General features: G+C 41.4%; 1 protein-coding gene across 4 annotated transcripts in view; it reads right to left on the bottom strand.

Moving 5' to 3' along the window:
- Positions 1 to 22,977, bottom strand: part of MYNN (myoneurin) — a 149,122-nt gene that overhangs the window by 73,335 nt on the left and 52,810 nt on the right. The window lies entirely within an intron of this gene.

Raw genomic sequence — 22,977 nt, forward strand, 5'->3', positions numbered from 1 at the left:
GGTAAAATAGCTTATATTACCCAACCTTTCACAGAGAATCCTTATAGAGTTAAACCATGAAATACGGGTAATACCATCATCCAGAGACAAACAATCTTATATTAGATATTGATTTAATTCCACTGCCGGTTTAGACCAAACAGCAGGCCACAGTAGGAGAGGGGAGGAATTACGATTAAATCCTCAATAAAAGGCATTCCCCACTTCCTGTGACACACAATTTCTACAACTAGATGATAGCGCAAGCAGTCTCTTTGAAAATAAATGTTCCACTCTTTTGAGAAGAGCAACAGAAGAGTGACCCCACACACCCGATTTGTAGCAAACACTGGAAACCACTTTACTGGCTCAGGATTTCTTTAACCGTCTTCCGCCCCAATCTGGCAGCAAACCTGTCCAACCTTTTAAACTGTTCTCTCAAAGTACAGATTTTTAGAAGCCACATGCTTGAACAATAGGTTTGTGAAGCTAAAAGTAATCCCCAAATATGTAAAATTGTCTGTCTGCATGATTCCCCACCCATATAAAAATAACCTAACCTTTTTCCTACCTGGCACTTCCCCGTATTAACTTTCAAGCCCAAACACTCCATGAAAAAAATAAAAAATAACAAAACAATATAAAAGATATGAATTACCAGTATAGGCTATCCAGTTATTAGGCTATCAGAAATTTATCTATTCCGTTTAAATAAAGGGTTAATAGGAAAGGGGCTGATATGCATTCATGTCTAACCCCGCTACCCACTCTAAAGCACTCAGTACATTCATAGTTGGGGCCATACCAAAACGAGGCCATAGTGTCAGAATAAAACCGATGGATAAATTATATAATGTCTAGGTCCACCCCTAGATCTGATAACAATCCCACAACAGCGAGTGACTGACTAAATCAAAGGCGGACGAGAGGTCCATGAAAGACAAGTATAGGGTCCCCTTCTTGACCAACGTATTTTTATTATCATCAGTGCCAAATTAAGACACTGTTCCGACGTGCTGATTCCCTTTCTGAATCCATACTAGACATTCAATACAACTTTGTTTTTCAAGGCCCAGTCTTCCAATCTAGCCAAGAGCATCCTACCAGCCACCTCGAGGAAGGAGTTCAAGAGGGAAATTGGCCTATAAAAGGCCAGATTTGCTTTGTTATGGTTCTTAAAAATTGGGACAGTTTCAAACTTCCTTCAGGACGGGGTGGGGGACCCACTTTTGTGACAGTCTTCAAAACATTAGTAAGCAGCAGAGCCCACAACTTTATCAGCCTGTAAACAAAGCTAATGGAAACCAGTCCAGCCGGCTTTCCCTTATGAGACCCATAGAGAGCAGCAATAACTTCATCAAGTTCAAAGACAATGCCCCCTGCCATCCATACCAGCCCCTTTGAGCCCTCTGTGTGTACAATAACCTCCATTTGTGAGTAGTTACCAGTTTAGAAAATATAGCAGAAAAATGGGCAACCGTCTTAGAAGGAGGGATATTGGATTCTAAAGTGGGGCCTTGATCCTCTCAAAAGAAAGGGTTATTAACAATTCTCCAGGATGCAACATTGTCTCCTCGTCTGCTTGCTTCCATTAAACCATCCCAAGCCTCAACTCTAAGCTTTTGTTTCCTACATTGCAGCTTTTCTTATAGTTTAATCTACATTCTTTAATCACCTCTATATCCGTCAGAACAGACTTACAAATATCCCATAGGACCCCATGTGCATCCCTACATGTTTTGTCAAACCATTCCAACTTTTTAATAATTCTACTGGTGTGCATAAGCCCAGCATTTACATTCAGGGACAGGGAAGCAAAGGTCCTAGCTACAGAATGCCCAGGAGCACTGCCATCCAAACATAGCTCAGGCTGTTCTCTGTGCGAGAAAACTAGCTCTCCTCAAAAATTCTCTATTATTTTTGCCCCATTTTAGTGCCACAACATTCCTTCTGCTAACTCCTATCCCATTAGTGACGTTCTATCCTTCTCAAACATGTCAAAATATACCCTTAAAGGATTGTGGTCATTAATATATTGAGAAGGTACACGAAAATCCCTCCTGAGGGAGCTTATAGTACCAGACAGCAGTATACAATCAAACGTGCTAGTTTTGCCATGTCCGACAAAAATGGGCCGGGTCACTGTGAATGAAGTGGAAAAATCTGAAGCAAATACAAAGGTATACTTGCCATCATGCCCCAGATTCCCCTTACATTTAAAATATAACATTGTATGTTGAAACCGCCTGCCCAGACTATATGAAAATCACCCACACAAGGTCAAAAATACTTCAAATTTCTTGTCTAGAAGTGAGACTAAATCCCCAACAATATTCCTAAAAATATTATTATAAAAATTCATTATCAAGAGTTTCCGCCCTCCCTTCCACTTATAACAAACGATCTGCAAGTCAGCGGATTTCAAACTTTGAAACATACACTGCCCTTCAATAAGAACTGCCAGGCACCCTTTTGCCCTTCCTTTGTTAGACTGTATAACGGGGGTAAAAATAGTACTGAAACCATCCACATAAAAGGTAGACATCACCCAGGTTTCTTGCAGACACACAATGGGGAAGGGTTGGATAAAGGCACAGCTTTCCTTATTACCCAATTTACTTCTCACCCATGCAATATTTTAGCTTAAGATCCCCAACTTCCTCCTTTTAGAGTCCAGGCTATGCTCCTCAATTTCATCAGCCCCATGTGGCTCAGTGTATCCCTATCACTCACTCTGGTAGCTTCCTGATCATACTTCTTCGGAGAGCCTATTCCCTCTAACAGCTGGGTTTGCCAAGCCTGGTCTTTCAAATTACTTAATGGAAGAAATCGATTCTGATTTGGAAGCCCACTTGAGGTATTAGAATTGGCACTGCTTCGCACCACTTGGGGTGATGTGAAAAGAAGGGGAGCGCTGAGTCCTGGGACTCAATACTATTTGGAGCAATTGATCTATAAAAATACCCTAGAAGAACCACAGAGATCTTTCGATCCTCACTCAGGTAATTTGCTAAAATTGAGAGAGCCTTCTCAGCTAAAAAGGCAGAGTCAAACATTTACAACACAATAATTGTAATCAGTTTTTGGCACCAGAGCAATCCATTGGGTCCTCCTTACCATAATGACCTTTGTGAAATACTGAAAGCTTCCAGCTGCCACCCTTCAACTTGACCATGAGCCAAGGGGGGAAACCCCTTTAAAAACATTCAGGTAGTTCTGTGAACATTCTGGTGTTAAGTGCAAATATTTATCCAAGCAACCTACCCTCCCTTGTGCACTTGGGACTGATTTGAGCAATGCCTCAAACCAGACCGCTGGCTTGTATCCTCCGCCACTGTGGCCACATAGGCACCTACTTTTGGACCACCCGTATCAATCGGACTCTACCTGGCAGCTGCCATCCACAGTCCTAAAACATTCAGGCTGCTCACCCCAGAACCTCTCCTACCCTCTGCATCTTGCCAGTTAGGGACTATGGAGTACTGCATCTTCTCCGACTCCAAGGATTTGACTCTGGTCAAAATACACTTAACCAGGTTCTTTAGCATGTCCTCTAGATAATTCATAACATTACACAAGATACTCTGGGCCAAGGTTTTAAACCCGCAAACCCCTCAGCCAAGATTGTGTATGAAGCCTTTTTCACTAGTGACTTTTGCTTTCTCTGAGGGGCATGATCCGCATTTTGGGAAACTGTGGCAGCTTTGTTGGCCCAGCTCTTGCTTGGACCCAGAGTGGTGGAACTCAGCTATCTGCCATCAGTCTTGACCCTGCTCCAATGGGAACAGTCCAGCACGAACAGCCAAGCCTTCCTGAGGTGGTATGGTGTGGAAAAAACAATTGATTGGGATGTTGCTCCAAGTAATTACCAGTGACTGAGACCGATTCAAGCATTCTATCCACCACTACTCTGCAGTTGTTTAATCAATCAATCAGGTGTTGGTTAAGGGCGACTAGTTTAGTTTCTAAACATTGCGGGAAAAGGGAGCAGTTCCTCTGTGTTTAAAAAATACTGCAGATTAAAGTTTAGTCTGCAGTGTTTTTTTAAACATATAGGGACTGCTCCATCTATCGGCCCTGCTTAGAAACCACTATACTGCAGTGCATACCCCTCGTCCGCTAACATACTCTGCAGTGGTTACTGCAGAGTATGTATGGGTGCTGAGGGGTATGCACTGCAGTGTATACCTATCAGTGCTCTAACATACTCTGCAGTGATTACTGCAGAGAATGTAAGTGCACCAAGGGGTATATTCTGCAATGATTTCTAAACAGGGCGGGAAATGGGAGCAGTCCCTCTATGTTTAAAAAACACTGCATATCAAAGTTTAATCTGCAGTAATTTTCAAACATAGACGGACCACTCCCTCTTCCCACACTGTTTAGAAAGTAGGTAAGGGCGCAGAGGGGTGCAGTTTCTAAGCGTAGAGGGACTGCTTTCTCTTCCTGGCCTGAGCAGTCTCTCTACATTGAGAAACCACACGGTTACCATTCAGCACCATTACAAACACGTTACTTTCTTAAGCAAAATGCATACTCGCATCCATTTTTGGACACAAGGGTGCATCTTGCACTAGGAGTTTCTTAGCCTTTCTGAGACTGTCATGTCTTATCAGTGTTTTGGAACTGTCATGTTCCCTCAACTTAACTTTATTTTTACTTTTATCAGGAATGCTAATTATTTTTCTTTTATTTCCCCTCTGATCCGCTCCTGAGGGACCAGACTGGTCTGAATCCTGAATACCTGCTGACTAGTAACACTCCTTATCCCCCTGCATGGTACCCTCTGCTACATCTGCTGTTTCTGCCCAAGTCTCTATTAAAGACTATTAAAGGCACTTGCCAAATTTATTTCGCAGCTCTAAACTCCATTTATCTGCTGTAGCATTCACTACTCTTTTGACTTTTCTGTCCAGTGGAACTGGAGCTGGAGCCAAAGGGCCATCATTCACAATGGAGTCAAGAAGGTTCCTCTTTGTCTCCCTATCTTTTTAAAATATTTCTGAGACTGCTAGTCAGTGCCCTAATGCAGATGGGAGGTCAGAGCTCACATGTATGCAGATGCCTATCTGGACAACGATTCAGTCTCCAGCGCCCAGCTAATATTCCAATAAAATATGCATTTTATTTGGAACTGGATTGGCAGCAACAAGCTAAAGCGTACGCTAGTAAGACAGAGGGTCTCAACTTAAAAGCCCTTTCTGACCTTTGGTTAGGTACCTATAGGCCCTCGAATTTGGCTACCCACTCAGCAGACATACGAAATTCTGTGGAATTTTATGCAAGTTGGTGTGATCATGTTGAATCAAACTTTGTGAATTCTACCTTCCCCTATGCACATATAATAAAATATATCACCAGGAAAAGCTGATCACAAGACAGATGATTGATAATCTTTGGAATCCCAAAAGATGAGCAGGGAGTGAAGTGGCATTCAAGAATGGCACAAGCCATGCTGATGGTGGCCTGAATACCCCTTGTAAAAGGTGGATAACCGTAAATATGCACACTAGAAAGGTTATTAAAAATGTCCGAGGCCTGTGCTATGAATAAGTAAACAAGGTGGTTTAGAGAATTAAACACATGTCACTGACATCTCCTTAGTTGGCAAGTCATGAGTTCACAAGTCAGATCAGTGTTCCATTCTTTGGAGGTCTGGAAATTAAGTAGCATTACATTCAGCAATTAGTTGAACGTCTTCTTCTAAAGTTCTACTATTTTGGCATATCGGAGGCCCTTAATCCATAAAACCTGCTACAGTGCTCCCTCAGCAGAACAGTAAGCTGCCACTTGGAGAGTGGGGTGACTGAAAATTCTCATTGTCTATTTCAACATTTCCTCGCTCAACGCTTTATAAAGCAGCTGCCTGGCTTGTACTGGTATTTTCAACTTTTGGGGGAGCAAAAGTTTTTGGTATGCCCTAGGGCCAAAGTCTACCGACCCTAGCCTGTAGCCAGGTTTCCTGTTTTTATGGTTAGGAACAATAGGGAGATGACAATTGCAGCAGGACACCATTAGAGAAAAAAAGCAAGACAGATATGCATCCCAGCCATGATCCCTGCAACACACGGGAATGGACTCACTGAATGTTCACTCCTGGTTTCCTGATGGTTGAGGTATGAAGTGGCATGGAACAAGCAATAGGGCAGGTGTAAGACAGAGGCTGCAGCAGAGTGATGAAGAAGCACCTTGAAAGATACAGGGTATTCAACAGGGAGCTAACAGATGTAAAGGCAGCAGCTAAACAGTCACAGATAAAGGAGAAGAGATTGGTGATGGACAAAGAAACGAAAGTGTAAGAGCCCAAACAGAGGGAAACATTGGCCCAATAGTACAAGGTAACAGATGCACAACTGCACCTCTTCCATAGGGGAAACAGGACCTGTGTTGGAAAGGGTATAGAGGAGAGAAACCAACAGTAACACAAATTTAATAAGTACAGAGAATTAAGAGAAATGCACGAGGAATCTAGTATTCCTTCTTCATCAACGATGTCACATGAGTGTGTCAGGACCCAAAGGAGTTAAAGCCAAAATGACAATTGAAAGAAAGGTAAACCTGCAATAGATCCATCTTAAGCTTTCATATCAGTATAAGAAATAGAGGAATTTGTGTCTGTGAAACCTAGGGTGCCTAGCGTTCAGGATAGAGCATAAACCCACTGCCTATCCCAAGTCAGACAAAGATCCTGCATTTCATTCTTTAGAGTACCATCAAAATGGGTCACATAACACATCCCCAAATGAGAAGGGCAGTGGGATTGCTTATATAGCCTAACATAACAGCAGTGAATAAACAGGCAGGCGGAAGAACATGGTTGAAATGTAAGATAAAATGTACTGGTTTGTTGAGTTCAGAAGTTTGAATTTGTTTTGCCTCTGTCACTACTATTCAAGACACAAAATGATACGAGAAACTGGACACAAAAGAGGTAAAATGAGAGTGAACCATAGTTCTGAGGAGAACTAGAAAGAGAGACTAGCAAGCATTGGAGGTTGAAGATATTACACAAATACACATTTCACACAACCACACTAAATCTAAGTATAATCACTCAGGCACCAGGGAATACGTGAAGCAGAGCAGATCTTTGGTATGGCTCAAAAGACTTGGGTGCGACTTTATACTGAAAAAAACCTCAATGTGCCAAGAGCAACACACAAAATATAAAAGAGAAAAGGTCTAAAATGTTTACTCTGTAGAAGGCAGCAGACAAAAATCTAGTCCAATACGATGCACACATAATGGCGACTTACCGCCAAGAGTGTAAGATTGGCGACAGACGGAGAATAGAAAGTTGGTAGAGTGCTTGCTTTCCCCTTTACTACCCAGACCCGGCACATCAGCTTTGCACTTTTTTTAACTTTAAGAATAGCTGTGCTACAGATCTTCATAGCAAACACGATTGAAGTAGAGATGGCAATCTAACTACAACTGCTCATTCTCAACTTGTGTACAGCTTAACTTGGGTGCTGCAGTCAGATTCCTGCTTATCTAGCTTATAGCCACATTGTGCAGTTCTGGTAAAGAATGACAGTTATTGTGTGTCATGCTATATTATAATGCATTTATAATGTGCACTATCATGGTGGGTCTTTAGGCACATCAAATGGGGTGAGCTGCAAATAGGTGAGTTAGTAAAAGGTGAGAAAAGAGCTACATTAATACCGTGCTTAAATATACTCTAAGAGTAGCTGAGCCAAGGAGGCATAGATCCTTACACTTTTGGTGCAAAAAAAACAGCCGCGACCTCCTCTTCTGTTATTCTGAACTCTAGGGACCTTAGGAAAAATATAAAAGAACTCTTTTTGGACAATATCTTGGGATACATTACTTAGTGAATATAGGTGCCTCACTATGGAGAACATGGTCAACAAACCACATCACTTGTAAGAAAGTTATTTTTTTGATTAGCAACCAATATAATTAGTGCAGAAAAAACAGGGTGTGTTCAGTCCTCAGCTTCATGGCAACTAGACAAGCTTCAGAATTTTGTATGATCAGGGTAAGAGGTAGCTCCAGGTACAGGGAGTTTGCCTTGTCGAAGAATGATCATATCAGGGCAGTAACTGCCACATATTCAACCTCAAAAGTAAGACAGGGAAGGACTTTCATGAGGATTCTTATCTGGTACCTGCATGCCGAGACATTCGATCATACCTGATTTGACAGAGTGAGCTGGACATATGTATTCACACAAAGAGTTTTAAACTTAAGTAGTAAGCATAGGGAGTAAACCCAAATCCAAAGGTCTATAGGTACCTAACCTAAGGTCAGAAAGAGCTTTTAAGTTGAGAGTGTCTGTCTTCCATGCATACGCTTTAGCTTGTTGCTGCCCATCCAGTTCCAAATAAAATGTATATTTTGTTAGAATATTAGCTGGGAGCTGGAGACTGAATCATTGTCCAGATGGTCCTCTGCATACACGTGAGCTCTGACCTCCCATCTGCACTAGGGCACAGGCTAGCAGTCTCACAAAGATTTTAAAAAGATAGGGAGACAAGGAGGAACCTTCTTGACTCCAAAGTGAACGATGGCCCTTTGGGATGAACACAAAGCCAGCTTCACAGCTCCGGTTCCACTGGACAGAAAAGACTCAAAGAATGTGGTTGGATTCCAAACTTGCAAAATAAGTCAAAAGAGCGATGGATTGTACAGCAGATAAATGAAGTTTAGAGATGCTAAATAAATTTGGCAAGTTCCTTTAATAGAGTCTTCGGCAGAAACAGCATGTGACTGATGGTACCATGCAGAGGGATAAGGAGTGTTACTAGTCAGCAGGTAATCAGGATTCAGACCAGTCCTTCAGGAGCAAATCATAGGGGACATAAAAGGAAAATAATTAGCATTCCTGATGAAAGTAAGAATAAAGTTAAGTTGAGGGAACATGACAGTTCCAAAACACTGATAAGACAGGACGTTCTCAGAAAGGCTGACACTTATGAGTCAGACTGGGAGATTGGGCATAGAAGAAGGTGCTTTAACACTGACAAAATGTTATTAACATTTGTATTTTTAAAAGTGTTTGTAGGAAGGTGTTAACACAGTCCATGTCAAACTGCACTTGCTGCAAGCTACGAAGAGATCTGTCTGTTGTATTCTTGCTGTTATTTAACAGGCGATGTCCATGGGACCTTAAATTTCTACTCTTCAGCAACTACTTCAACACACACACACACACACACACACACTAGCTGTTCTATGTTTTTCTCTTTGACTAGTTCCTTAAAGACAGACACATGATTCTCTGTCTCTTATTCTGTCCCGGAAGCCACTGCTTAATGGGTCCTTGTGTTAACTTGTGTGACTTTATAACCACTTAATGCTGTATTGTTCAACTATAACTCTTATAAATTCCCTCATGTACCTCTTGTAAACGTTATCACATAACAAGTAAAGCGCTCAGATACCTTCGGGTCTAGCGAACGCTATATAAATCTCAAAATAATAATAATACTTAAACCAGGAATTTCCAACGAGTAGCTTGTAAGCTCTTGGGAGCTCACCAGCTTGTGGCGCTGGATGTAGCTCTTAAAAGTGAAGCCCAGCAGTTCACATGGAAGGTTTGGACACTTGAAGGGGTAGTGAGTCTTTCATTCAGACCCTTGGAGTCCCAGCTAGCTAGACCGAAGGCAAGGCTACAAGCTAAAAACACTAGGACATCCCAGAACAGCAGGAGGACCTGCGACATAATCAACTGCTCCTGCTGTCAATCTAGCAAAGATGTATAGGGGATCGTCATGTTGCAGGCCACACTCTTATCAGTCACACAGTTTGAATAAACACTGGACCTGAATAAAATGATGGAGGAAACCAGAGTGGTCACTTGACTGCAGGCCTGCAGACGGTGATCATTGTCACTAGTCCTATATAGGCAGGTCACAATTGGAATGCTAATGAAAATTTCGACAAGGATAATAGCCCAGGATGGTTTTTATTGACGAGAAGTAACTCCCATCAAAGAAAAGATTGGAGACCCCCCGACTTAAGCCAACTGATAACCGTACCCCAAATAACAAACTTCTTGATACAGTGCAGAAGAATGGCGTTAGAAACTGTAACAAAAGCAGTGTATAAGTCTAATAGGATCAAAGCATTAACATGCCCAGCATCCAGGTCTAGCATCAGATCATCCAGAAAAGAGACAGAAATGTTTCTGTAATAGGAGCAGGTCAAAATACTGCTTGCCTCTCATTTAAACAATTGTTGAGTTTGAAAATGCTTACATAAAGAGCCTGGCCACATAGTTTTCCAAGATTTGGTACCATATGTCAAAGGAGATGAGACAAATGTTCTTTAAATCTGCGAAGGGAGGTGTCTCCCAGATTTACCACACCTTGATTATAAATTAACCCGACTCACTACACGTTCCTAGAACCCACTGGGAGATGACGCCCAGGCCTTTGGAGGATGAGGATTGGCGAGATGCCTTAATGGCCCCAAGTCTTTACAATCTCCTCCAGGCTCAGATTAATACAGACATACTACCTACCCAGCACTTATCTCAACCCCGATAGTCTGTTCAAGGCAGGACTGGGGAATAACCCAGGCTGTGGCTGCTGTTCTCATTCCCCAGCAGATTTCTTTCATTTGGTGTGGTCTGGGCCGATCACAACGCAATACTGGAAGAGGGGGCTGGCTGAGATCTCTGGTGTTTTAGACCAGTCTGTGGAACTTTCTCCACTCTTGGTTCTATTGGAGGTGCATCACGGAGTGGGTGGCTCCCGGGCAGAGAGGACTCTACTTGGCACAGCTTTGTTGGTAGCTAAAAGAGACATTGCTTCTCAGTGGAAGGTACCTAAAGCACAGAAGCTGTTGCAGTGAAGACGAGGCGTGGATTGGTGCGCTCAACAAGAAAAAAGCGTTTACGAGGCGCAGAGTTGCCAGGCTAAACATCCCAAGGTCTGGTGTAAATGGCTTGGGAACTTGAGAGCGGGTGCTGAATTGCTATAACTCAATGTACACCTATTGTTATCTCATTTTGTACTGATTTATACATTGCACTGACTCTACTCCTGATTGTAAGTGATGTGGGCTGGGGTCTTTTCCAGGATCATCAGTGTGATGTGTTCTTCTGTAATAAAAATATGTTTATCAAATAAAAGAAATCTGCAGGGACTACCCCTGGTTTCATTAACAAATGAATAATTGTGGCATCTTGGGGGAAAAACTAGAAGTCAACCGTTTCTTAACAGAGCATCTTGAAGGGTCTGCGACAGCTGATCAACAGAGTGAGTGACTTAAAAATGGTCGCCGTGCAAGGATCAAGAGTGGAGTCAGGATTCCCAAAAAACATCAATTCATTCAGATCAGTCTCAGACAGAACAGGGAATGAGGATATTAAGGCAACTGAAAATTCCGTAGAAGCGTGACTCTACTCCTGATTGTAAGTGATGTGGGTTGGGATCTTTTCCAGGATCATCTATGTGACTTGTTCTTCTGTAATAAAAATAATAAAAATGTGTTTATCAAAAGAAATAATTCCCAGAAACCATCAATTCATTCAGATCAGTCTCAGACAACACCGTGAATGAGCATAATAAGCCAACTGAAATATCCATAGAAGCGTGACCCAGAATAAAACAGAAATAAGATAAAAGTGCTTGAGGTGCTTATAGAGCTCTATTGAAGGATAAAGGCTCACTGGATGCATCAGTTGAATCACTTAACTACTGGGAAACTACTTTTTTGGATATTCTTGGCATGTATAATCTTAATTGATTAGCAGGTTTAGCTAGGCAATTGGAGATTGTATAGCTGTTCAGCTCCTCCAAGTACTTGTTGAGGTCTAGAGAACAATGTATTTTCTCCAACTTCGTTAGAAACGCCATAAATCACATTTGGCTAGTCTCAATTTGGTAGAAACTCAGGGAGTAGATGTAGTGCCTAATAGAACTGTGCCTAGCATCACCAAAATGCTGATCTGTATCACTGACAATCTAATTAGAGAATGCAAGACCGTTTTGTCTACTGAATTGAGGGAAGCAAAGGTAGATGACTTTAGTATCTTCTCTATCTCACTCTAGATCGTTTTGTAATTTCTGGATATCAAAGATTTCAGTTGTGACATACCTTGAAAAACAATAGGCAGATTCTTTCTGAAAAATAGAGTATGTATTAGTCTCCCACATTACACCAGAGTCCTAGCGAGTGATCTATGATATACAACTGTACACTATGTTTAATATGCCTCTATGAGGTGCTATGTAAAAGAAAGTGTTCAGTGGTGTAACATGATATACTATAAACATCTAGTTGATAACATATGTTATAGGATAGAATATATGCCCTATAACTTGCTCAATGAAATATATGAGACTATGAGTTAGATGACGTTATATGAGAGCACTTGCTATGTGATACTATGGATTGCAAACTGGTTACAAGTTCCTAACCTAGCCCTACTATAACAAAATGGTTACTCACTAGTAGCAATTTTGCAGCTTGAAGAATTTCCGGATTCACGTGCTGTGCAATAGTCCGTCATCTGATGGTTGGGTCTAGAAAGTCTCTTTTCACTTCTTTTTCCCCCCTGTTGGGCTTCATCGCCATTTGTTGTATATGTTCACCCTCTCGTAATGTCAGAATGTCCCAAAACCCTTGTGTGCATTCGCCATCTTCATATTCTTTTTTCTGTTGAGTCACTTGTACTGTTGTCTGTAGCCCCTTTGATAGCTGTATATCTGTTGTTTCTGCTATTCTTACAAACTGACATCTTATCTTGGGGAGGCACATGAATCGAGAAATTCTTTTAACTGGTAAAATTACAACTACAGCTAAGTAACCATTCTCTGGAGTCATATGCTGTGCATTGATTTTCTAATGGTATTCCCTCCTCCTGGAAGGTTGGGTTGAAGTAAGTGTGTGTTTGCAAAGAGATATCTGTTTTGTGATAGTGTGTTCTGATGTCCAAGTGGCTGCCATCCATACATTTATGGATACATTTGCAATGAATGCCAGTAAGGCTTCCTTCTTGCTCCTGGAGAGTGCTCTTGGTTTCTCCTGTAGTGCTGCTTCTTCTACTTTACAGCATGCCTGTATGGTTATATGGTTTATACTATCCACCTTACGATGATCCCTTTGATGACCACAGAACCATTACTCTTTGGTGGGTAGGAAGAAAAAAATTGGTTACCCTTCCTAATTTGACTTGTTTCCTGTAGATAATGCTAAACTGCCCTCCTGACGTCTGGTGAATGCAGGGCCCATTCTGTTTGCATCTTTGGCTTTTGGAAACAGGCTAGTATCTGTATTGCCTGGTTAACATGAAATGGGACTGAAATGTGGATCTGGTCTTGTGTCCACCCTGTATTGCGAGTGGCTGCCCTAGATGTCTGAATTCTACGTTCTCAGGAGCCATGGCACTAAACTTAAGAGTGGTGGGTTCTGGATAGCAAACTTGCCCCCCCAATCTGGTATTATTAATAGGACCTATAATGTGGGAAGTTTTATCATCCTACCCTGTGCTGTTTCTATTTGGCCCGAGTACCATGACTGCTTGGCCTACTGCAGGGCCACTAATATCAGCATCATGGTCGTGTATGTGTACCTGCTTATGACTTGTGGCATCAGTGGGATTGGGTGAGAAGCGTAGACAAATTTCCCTGATCAGTCAGATTGATAGGGCATTCCATTGAGATAGTTGGTGAGGATACCTAGATATTTAGCTTTGGCATTTGTATTTGTTGATGAGGTCTATTTCCAAGAGTGTCCCACTCTTGGAAAAAGCTTTCAGATATTTCCTTTTTTAACTCCCGCTCAGGTGAGGTACTTGTCTGCCTGCTTAATCTGTCTGCTTCATGTTTTGAATGCCTGGAAGGTGCATGACTTTTAGGGTTATGTGCCTCTATATTGCTAAGTTCCATATCTCCTGTGCTAATTTGGACAGAACATTAGAGCTTGCCCCACATTGTTTGTGGAGGGAAACATGGTTGTTGTACTGTTCATCTAATGTGTACTATTTTCCCCCGGCGAGCATGCAAAAAATCTTAAGTACTATGAACACTGTCTTTAGTTTTAACACATTTACGTGTTTGGCGGCTTCCAAAGAGTTACATTAACCACTGATGTTTAGCTTCCCCATATGTGCTGGCCATCCCATGTAGGAAACATAAGTTGTAATGGTTACTAAGGAATCTGATTGTTGGAGCAGGGCAGTCTTCTGATATGTAATGTAATGTAATGTAAAGTACACTTATATAGCGCAGCTGTCACCCCACAGGTATCCTGGCGCTGAGACTTAACCTGTTGACAGTATGCATATAGATGACCTGTCTACAAGATATCGAAGGCTCGAAGTTACTCCTCCCTCGAGAATAGCCAGGTCTTCAACCTCCTTCTAAAAGGAAGCAGGTTTTGGGTTTGTTTAATGTCTATGGGGAGATCATTCCAAAGCGGCGCGGCTGCGACACCAAAGGCTCTCCCGTCCGTCCTGACCTTCTTAAAACTCGTGGTAGCCACCAGATTTGTGCCTGATGAGCGTAAATTTCTCCTGGGAGTATACCACTTGAATTTTTTCTGCAAGGATTTTGGGCCCAGCCCATGCACTGCTCTAAACACTGTGCAAAGGGATTTGAATTTTATTCTTTGACAAATTGGGGGGAGGACCTGCGTTGCCAAGCGATTTACTGACCGCTTGCTCCAAGATCTTTACAGGATAGAGCAGCAGGGAGATAGGTCTAAAACTTGATGGACACATAGAGTCAAGGGTTGGTTTTTTGAGTAGCTTCCAGCACTCCGGAACGATTCCTGTATCCAGTGATTGGCAACAGATCTGCCATATTCGGGGAATAAGTCTGAGTCGAATGCTTTACATATTTTCTGCGGGAGAGGGTCCAGCAGTGAACTGGAAGACACACTTAGAGCTAGTTTGTTAAATATTTCCTCCGTGGGAATTTGAAAGGAATCTAGCCCTACCTTTTGATAACTATCAGCCACCTCTTCCTGTTGTTACATCACCACTATTGTCGGTAGATCTTTTTCCACATCCGTATTGTTTACATCATTTAAATTGAGGCCATCTATTATCTTAGTAATCTTTTCTCCGAAGTAGATGGCAATGTCGTCACAGAGCTTTTGTGACGCTTTGATCTTATTGCTCACACAGGCCGGGTTGGACAGATCTTTCACTATATTAAAAAGTGTTTTCGTGCTGTTGGGTGCCAGCAGAATGGTTCTTGCATGATATTCAGCTTTGGATCTAGTGATCATTTCCTTATATAGAGTCTGTAGTTGTTCTAAGGATGATTTGTCTGAATCTGCATAATGCTTTCTCCATTTTCTTTCTGCCTGTTTGCATTTTATTCGCATCTGCTTCAAATCTTCACTATACCACGGGGCAGATGGTTTCTTCCTATTCTTTAGCTTCTTAACCGGAATGATCTGATTCAGAGTACGAGTTATGCGATCAGAGAAATCCTAATAGTTTCCTCCCACTGACTTATTGGGTTCAAATGTATTCTGTTTAGAGAGGAGCAGCACCGGTCTATTTTTCAATAGTTTGGCCCATTCCATTCCTTGCCGGAAGATTGTAGGCTGGGTCAGCTTGATATTTGTGCTGGGCAAGGCTATCCAAAAATTAATTAGGGAGTGATTGGTCCAGCATTGGGGCAGTACTTCGACCAGCTTTGCCTCCGCCTGGTTGGCAAAGACTAAGTCTAAGGTATGGCCTCCTTGGTGAGTCGATTGCAGTACCAGTTGCTGCAAATTAATACTCTTGCAGGCTTGTATTAGTTCTTTGTAGGCTGGACTGGAGCTCCCAGTATCCCTGATGTTAAAGTCTCCCACTATAATCAACCTTGAGTGGGTCAGTGACATGTTAAAAAAACGAGTCAATCAAGGCCTGAACATGGGGACTTTGACCTCCGGGAGACCTATAGCAGACTATCCCAGACATCAATTGTCCTCTTGCCTCATTCAATGTGAAGCCTATATACTCTGTGCCATCGACATCGTCGATGTGTAGGGGCAGAAAATCCCACTAGTCTTTAAATATCACTCCAACCCCTCCGCCTCTCCCTACTGGCCTAGGTTTATGAAAGATTTTAAACCCTGCTGGACAGACTAACCCCAATTCAGTTGAAGAGTCAACTCCTGTCCATGTTTCAGTCATGAATAACACATCCAGGTCCATGCACTCCAGCATAGTGTTCACCTCCTGAAAGTGCTTGTCTAAAGATCTGGTGTTAATCAGGACACATTTCAGTCTCTAAGAGGTGTGATCAACTGTGACGGTGATATCCTTGTGTACAACCTCTTGCGTACCCCTGATACCCCTCTCACCTATATTTATGAGCTGTTCTCTTGAATAGCAGAGTCTGGCCTGCCCTGGGGTAAAACTGGCCGCATTTCTGGCGCTGGGCGCGGGCGATGCACAGACGGGCTTGCCTCAGGCACGCCATCAGTGCACCCGCTGCGCGTTTGCATCACTCCTCTTAAATAGTGAGGTGTGTGCTGAACAAAGAACGACTAGTGCGCCGACCTTGATGGCTTCTATCTGCATGACATTGTGAAGAAACGGGGAGCAGCTGTTTGCTATTTGGATGGGAAGGCGTGTGACTGGTTGCTCCACTGGTCACTTTTCTCTCTACGTCTTTGCCCTCTTCCACTTCATTCATTCCTTACTTTTCACTCTCCCTCAATAGGTTTACTCTGTGTTACGTTTCCAGGAACATACTCTGGACACACCTATCTCACCTCTTTATACATTATCCCTTGGTATGATCAGGACTTGGCCACATGAGTGCTTATGAATGCAGACAAAACAGTTCTGTTGCTTAATACTAAGAACCTCAACTAATTAGTTAAAAAACGATGCCTAAATATTGCATTAAACTGGAGTTCTTAGCTGTCCAATTGAATCCCTTGTTACACTGTCACCGGAACCGGACACGGTTCCAATTCAACTAATGCTGATTACAGCTCTCTACTACTAACGTGTGCGCTAAGAACCCCAGTAGCACAGCTCTCCACGGAAGACTTTCAGCATCTACAATTTTAAAACTCCTGTGTGTGGAAGAATTCTTAACCATAGAGCTTCATGGTCTGTAAAAAGATAACGCACTGGGAACAGCCATGAAATCGAGGAGTTTGTGTTCTTGGATGCCATGAAGAAGCCCAGATACGGGCAAAACGCGTTGGCTGTATTCACAGTTCTTCACGGAACATGAAATAAAGGATACAATTGACAAATACAAACCTCTCATTTCATCTGTCTTTGTTTGGCAATTTAGCCATTATTTTGCTACTTATTATTTCTGTTGCCTCTCAGATTCTTGTGTCATTTGATGATTAAACTAGATCATCAATATTTATTGCCAAAATTGGATGCCCCCGACATTTGGGTTTCACTGAACGACAAAAAATGCCTGCATTCCATTTGGGGCTTGCACTACATTAGAAGGTGATTTCAAACTCCTCTAAGATTGGGGTGCTAGACATGCCTTCCAACTGAAAATTGAGACAGATTAGTTTACACAGAAAAATGCTTGCTCTTTGGTCGGACAATTACCTAAATGACACATGGGAACTCTTTAATCCTATAAGGGACTACACATTTTAAACAGGTAATCATCAATACCACTTTAGTTGCTAGTCTTGAATTGCAGACGATTCTTGAACCAAAAATAGAGCCTATGTACATCTCTAAATTTGTATGCATATCGTTTAGATGCTAGGTTGTACCATCACAACATACCACATAGAAAATGTGTAAACTGAATAAAAAGGTGCTAAATGACTCCACTTTTCTTGAGACTATAAAAATTCTATCATGATCTTCTTGAGCGAGGACTTTTTGAATGCTTTCTTAAGGCGGATTGTGGTTAGCATAATGGTGAAAAACTAAATATCTAAGGAACAGGCTAACATTAAAAACTGGAAAATTGCATACAAAGCATTAGAGGTTCTGCCCTGCTAGAAAACATTGCAAATTTGAGGTACACATACAATAAAATATTTAGCAGTAGGGTACAAATATAGGTGACAAACCTAGAAAAAACTGACAATAAAATTTAAGAAAAGTAAAAGAACAATTGCATCAATCAATAGGAAGGATGGCCCCTAGAACAACACAACACATGTAATAAATACTAAGGAAATGTATTTCATTCATACTACTCCATCTTGTATAACCTTAACTCAATCATACTCCCAGAGTTCTAGGCAAAGTTCACAGAAGGTCTACCTCTCCCAAAAGCAGATAAAGAAGAAAGGGCTCATCTGAATTTAAAACAAATTGGGACATCTGAAACACAAAAGGCCTCTGACTTTCTTAAAATAAGGAAAGCTCCGGGTCCTGATGGTTTTGCATCGGTTTTCTACAAAACCTGTAAAGAGGTGCTCCCTAAACCTCTCAGGAACTGTTTAGGTTTTCTGCTTCAAAGGGCGGAGATTGGAGGTCCAAATGCTGAGGCAGGTACCAAAGTTATACACAAAGAAGAAAAAAACTTGCGTATCAAAAATTATAGGCCAATCAAACTTATTAAAATGGATTGGAAACTTTATTTGAAAACTTAAGCTATGAGACATGAATCAATCTTAGAAACTCTTTTTGACAGGTTTCATAACAGGCAGATTTGTCAGCGATGACACCCATCTTTTCTGTCGCATCATAGAAAGGCTAGACATCTTGACTTCCCAAATACAGCATTGGCACTCGACGTGGAGAAGGTCTTCCACAAGGTCTCGTGGTGTTTTTTAAGTTCTGTGCTATGCAAATATATCATGTTTTTATCTTCACCCAAATGTTGCTTTGTATGCATCGCACACTATTAGAGTTAATACTGATCATCTCTTATCGAACATTTTTTCTTTGGATCAGAGCACTTGCTAGGGATGTCTCCATCTCAACTGCTACTAAGAATAGTACCTGTTGATCACCATCAGGAATAATCCAAAACTCTAACAGGGTTCCTTTGGCTCAAACCATTAAAAACATGCTGCATATTTTGATTATGTCTTAATATTCACCTGTGAAGTTCGATATGCTATCCTGGGGATACAATGAAATTTAAACATGGATGAGGCTGAGGTAACAACCCTGAACAATCTTCGCAATTCATCATACCTCCGACACTTCAGCGTCAAACAGCAACCAAATGGCATCAAATACCTGGGCAATAATCTGAAGTAACCAACCAGCTATAATGAGAACATCACATTAACAAAAGTGAAATACTTGCTCAATTCTTGGACACCTAATAATCCACATTACGTGGTAGGGCAGTATAGAAACACTATGTATGAGGATTGCCCTGTTAATTTTTTGTCATCCACGAGCTTACACAAAGACTATCCAACAGAATGATTGACCAAATGATCTAAAAATTCATCTGTAATGTAGAAAAGCTAGAATTTATCACAATAAACCATATTTGAATAAAGAATACAGAGATGTCAATCTCACCATCTTTTGTAGATACCAAATTGCCATTTTGATTCAACAGGATGAACATTGGATTGAGCAGATTCCTCATATGTCTGCTCCATGCTTAAAAATTGAGAAACACCTTGTACACCCTCTCCAACAACCCTTAATCATCACATTCAACAACATTAAAACATACAATTCAGGAGTTATTATTATAGACCCTTACAGTGCATTATTAGAGTTAAATGAGAAATTTCTAAATAGAACCTCGGAACCTGCCCTAGCTACCATTTGGTACAAAAAGCAGAATAATATGAAAGGAAAAAACATTTTCTGCGGATACTGGGAAATACAGGATTAATGGAACTTGAAAATTTAGGCTCCCATGTATCTCCACTTAGTTTTGCTGACTTACAATCAAAATTAGGACTTCAAAACATTGACATTTTGAAACTGAAGATCGTAATTTCACTACTGGACAGACTACTCTTCCCAGACGTACCTTTGAATCTAGAAAAACTATTCACCTGTGGGTAATTTAGCCTGAAAGATATGTAAACTACTTTCCCTTAATGAGCTTTGTCTTAAGACAGTGTCAAACAAGAATTGGCAAAGGCAATAGGTCTCACCTATGCAAGAGTTACTGGTTTTGCCAAAATGTTTTAGCCATGTTGTACATTAGTGTGACTACTGTTCAGCATGGCTAAAGGTTTGTGACAGAGGAGAGTGGCGTGGTGTGTCTTGACAGAGTGGCATGGATTGACGTTGAGTGGCTTGGTGTGGAGTGTCAGAGAGGCATAGAGTGTCGTAAAGTGGCATAAGTGTCGCAGAGTGGGTAGGCATAGAGTGGAGCAGATGAGGGTAGAGTGTCGTAGAGTGGAGTGACGCAGTATCGTTGAGTGGAGAGGCATGCAGTGTTGGGGTGTGGCATAGACAGAGTGACACAGAGGGAAGTGGAGTACAGTGGAATAGAGGGGCGTGGTATATAATAGAGTAGAGTGTTACAGAGTGTTGTGGAGTTGAGTGTTGCAGCATAGAGTGGAGAAGCTTGTCGTTGAGTGGAGGGGCATGGCACAGAGTGAGGTGGAGAAGAGAGAAATGGTGTGTTGTGGTATGGCGTAGAGTGGACTGACGTAGAGTGAAGGGGCATAGAGTGGCACAGCACAGAGTGGAGTAAAGTGTCAGAGTGGCATTAAGGGTTGTAGAGAGGAGTACCTAGAGTGGAGTGGCATATCGTAGAGTTGAGTTAAGTGTCAGAGTGGAGTGGCGTAGAGTGGAGTAAAGTGGCATACAGTTTCACAGATTGGAGTCGCGTACAGTGGAGTGGAGCGGTGTAGAGTACAGTGGAGTGGAGTGGCATAGAGCAGAAACTACCAAAAATCAGTGACAAACAATGGGTGAGTATTTGGAAATATGTGAGCAAAGCTAAACTCCTCTGCATAACATTACAATGCAAATAGCGGTTTATTCAGAAATCTTACTGAACAGCAGATAGACTATTTCAATTAACTCTTTTCATGTAAAGAGAATGTTGAATTTATCACAAGATGAATGGTGACAAGTACCATATGCTGTATGGATGGACATTTGTTTCCTCTTCAGAGAGTCAATCATACCAAGAAAAGATCTTTCATTGCTATATACCAGTCGCTCATTCATACATGCCAACACTTTAGAAGAGGAAAGTGGGAGATTTAAAAACATAATTGGGAGAATGTATTTCTCCTACTGACATCTACTGAGGCCTAAATCAGGTCTATTGTCATGTACGAGACTTGCAAGTGTGCTGCTGGAGGATCGGATATAAAAAATGCAAACATACGTTTTTCCTTACCTGTCAGGTGCACAGAGAAAAAGCTACGGCAGGCAAAGATAGTGTGACAAAAAATATACGCTGGCCTGCAGGTTACTGGCAGTGCATATTCCAAGTCGCATCAGACAAGTCCCCGTCGGCTGAAGCCTGCTGAGGAATCAGGTTTTTGCATGCAGGAATTGGAAGGTGGGAGACTAGCCTTGATATCTGTAGTCTCCTGCCTCAATCGGGAAGGTTGGCATGTATGCTTCTTCACACCTGTGCTAGGAGTCTTTGCAATGGATCCTGTACATATTTTCTCTTAACAGATCTATTATTAACTGATTTACTATTAACACTGGGAATAAAAACATTCGGTTTAGGTTTGAAGAGAGCCAATTCACTTACAGTTCACACCTGGTAGAATGGGTTTGCTTCAGTGGAGGGGTTGACAGCATCATTTTAGATAAGTCAGTTCCTCAAAGTCAATTGAGACCCCTCAAAAAAATAGACCTTTTCCCAGAACAGTTCAAAACATGCTTAACTGACAAGGGCTAAAGATTGATCTAAAGCTGCTAGACTTTATTTTGACCCAATCTCAATCGCTGGTGACTGATGTTTAACATTATCAACACAAATTGACATGCTAAATACTTAATTAGTCTCTATTCTACCCTTTCTACATCCATGCCCCATTCTCTCTTCATTTGTTTTCATTTATTTGAAAGTGTTCAACTTGGCTTTCCCCTGGTGAGTGAAAACTGAAGAGTTATCTATTCACTTTCTGTTGGAAATATCATTTGGACTGTGAATTAAAGACCTAATGCAAGAGGCTCAAAAAATGCATTTTGTTATTTCTTAATTTTTTATCAGAGCCTTTTAAGTGACAGGTGCTACAGCTGAGGAAAGCTGCCAGCTGACCACTGACACGTTAACTCTAGAAATCGAAAAGATATCTTAGGGTGTTTCTCTGTGTTTTATTCAAGGGCAAAATAATTAGCACCTTTCAATATAAAAAGATGCATGGTACTTAATAGTGCACCAATGTCAAATACATACGTTAGCCTTCTTACTTCTTTAGTTTCAGTTCTCGTTGTGACTCGAGTCATTTATTTTTATAAGCTGATACCTTTTCATGTTACTGAAATTATGCATATAGGAATATTGCTTACAGGGTCTTTCAGACAGCCTCCTTCATCCATAGGTCTGTTCCTGTTTTATTTACATGTTTGTTTCACACACAACAGCATGCAGTGTGGATCAATAGATCAGTCCACTTCAGCAAGTTCACTGTGAGTGATGGTCGTCTTCTCCTTCACAAGAGCACAACGGTACACCCAGCAATGCCAGGGATTTTTAAAGCAATGTGTGCTTTTTTTTATACCAAAACAATATTTCAGCTTTTAGCCTTTTTATAATCTCGAGGCCCCAGCAGTTCACTCAAAATTAAAATTTTCCAAAATCCATAGCAAAGCAAGAAACAATCAGTGCCAAATGTCAACGGCTGGCATCCGTTGCCAGGCCAATTGGCTTTGTTAGAAAAAGGAGTTGTAAAAACGTTTGGTTATCCGGTCAACTTTTGAATGTTTAGCTAAACATCAATTAATAGCAGCTTGTGGCTTTTTAAAGTGCATTACACCGTTTTCTCCGGACAGAGCCGTAAAAGAATTGCAGACTTAAAAACAAGGCTTAGGTCAACAAACCAATATTTTATTGTAAAAAAATAAAGTGACATGAGTAAGCTGTACGAAAAGCTTGTCGTGATTTTTATTTTCTACCAGTGAAAGAAGATTTACAGTTAAATGTGACTGCTGACTCTTATCTAACTTTGGAGCGG

Source organism: Triturus cristatus, chromosome 11, assembly GCF_964204655.1.
Source record: "Triturus cristatus chromosome 11, aTriCri1.1, whole genome shotgun sequence".
Classification (NCBI taxonomy): Eukaryota; Metazoa; Chordata; class Amphibia; order Caudata; family Salamandridae; genus Triturus; species Triturus cristatus.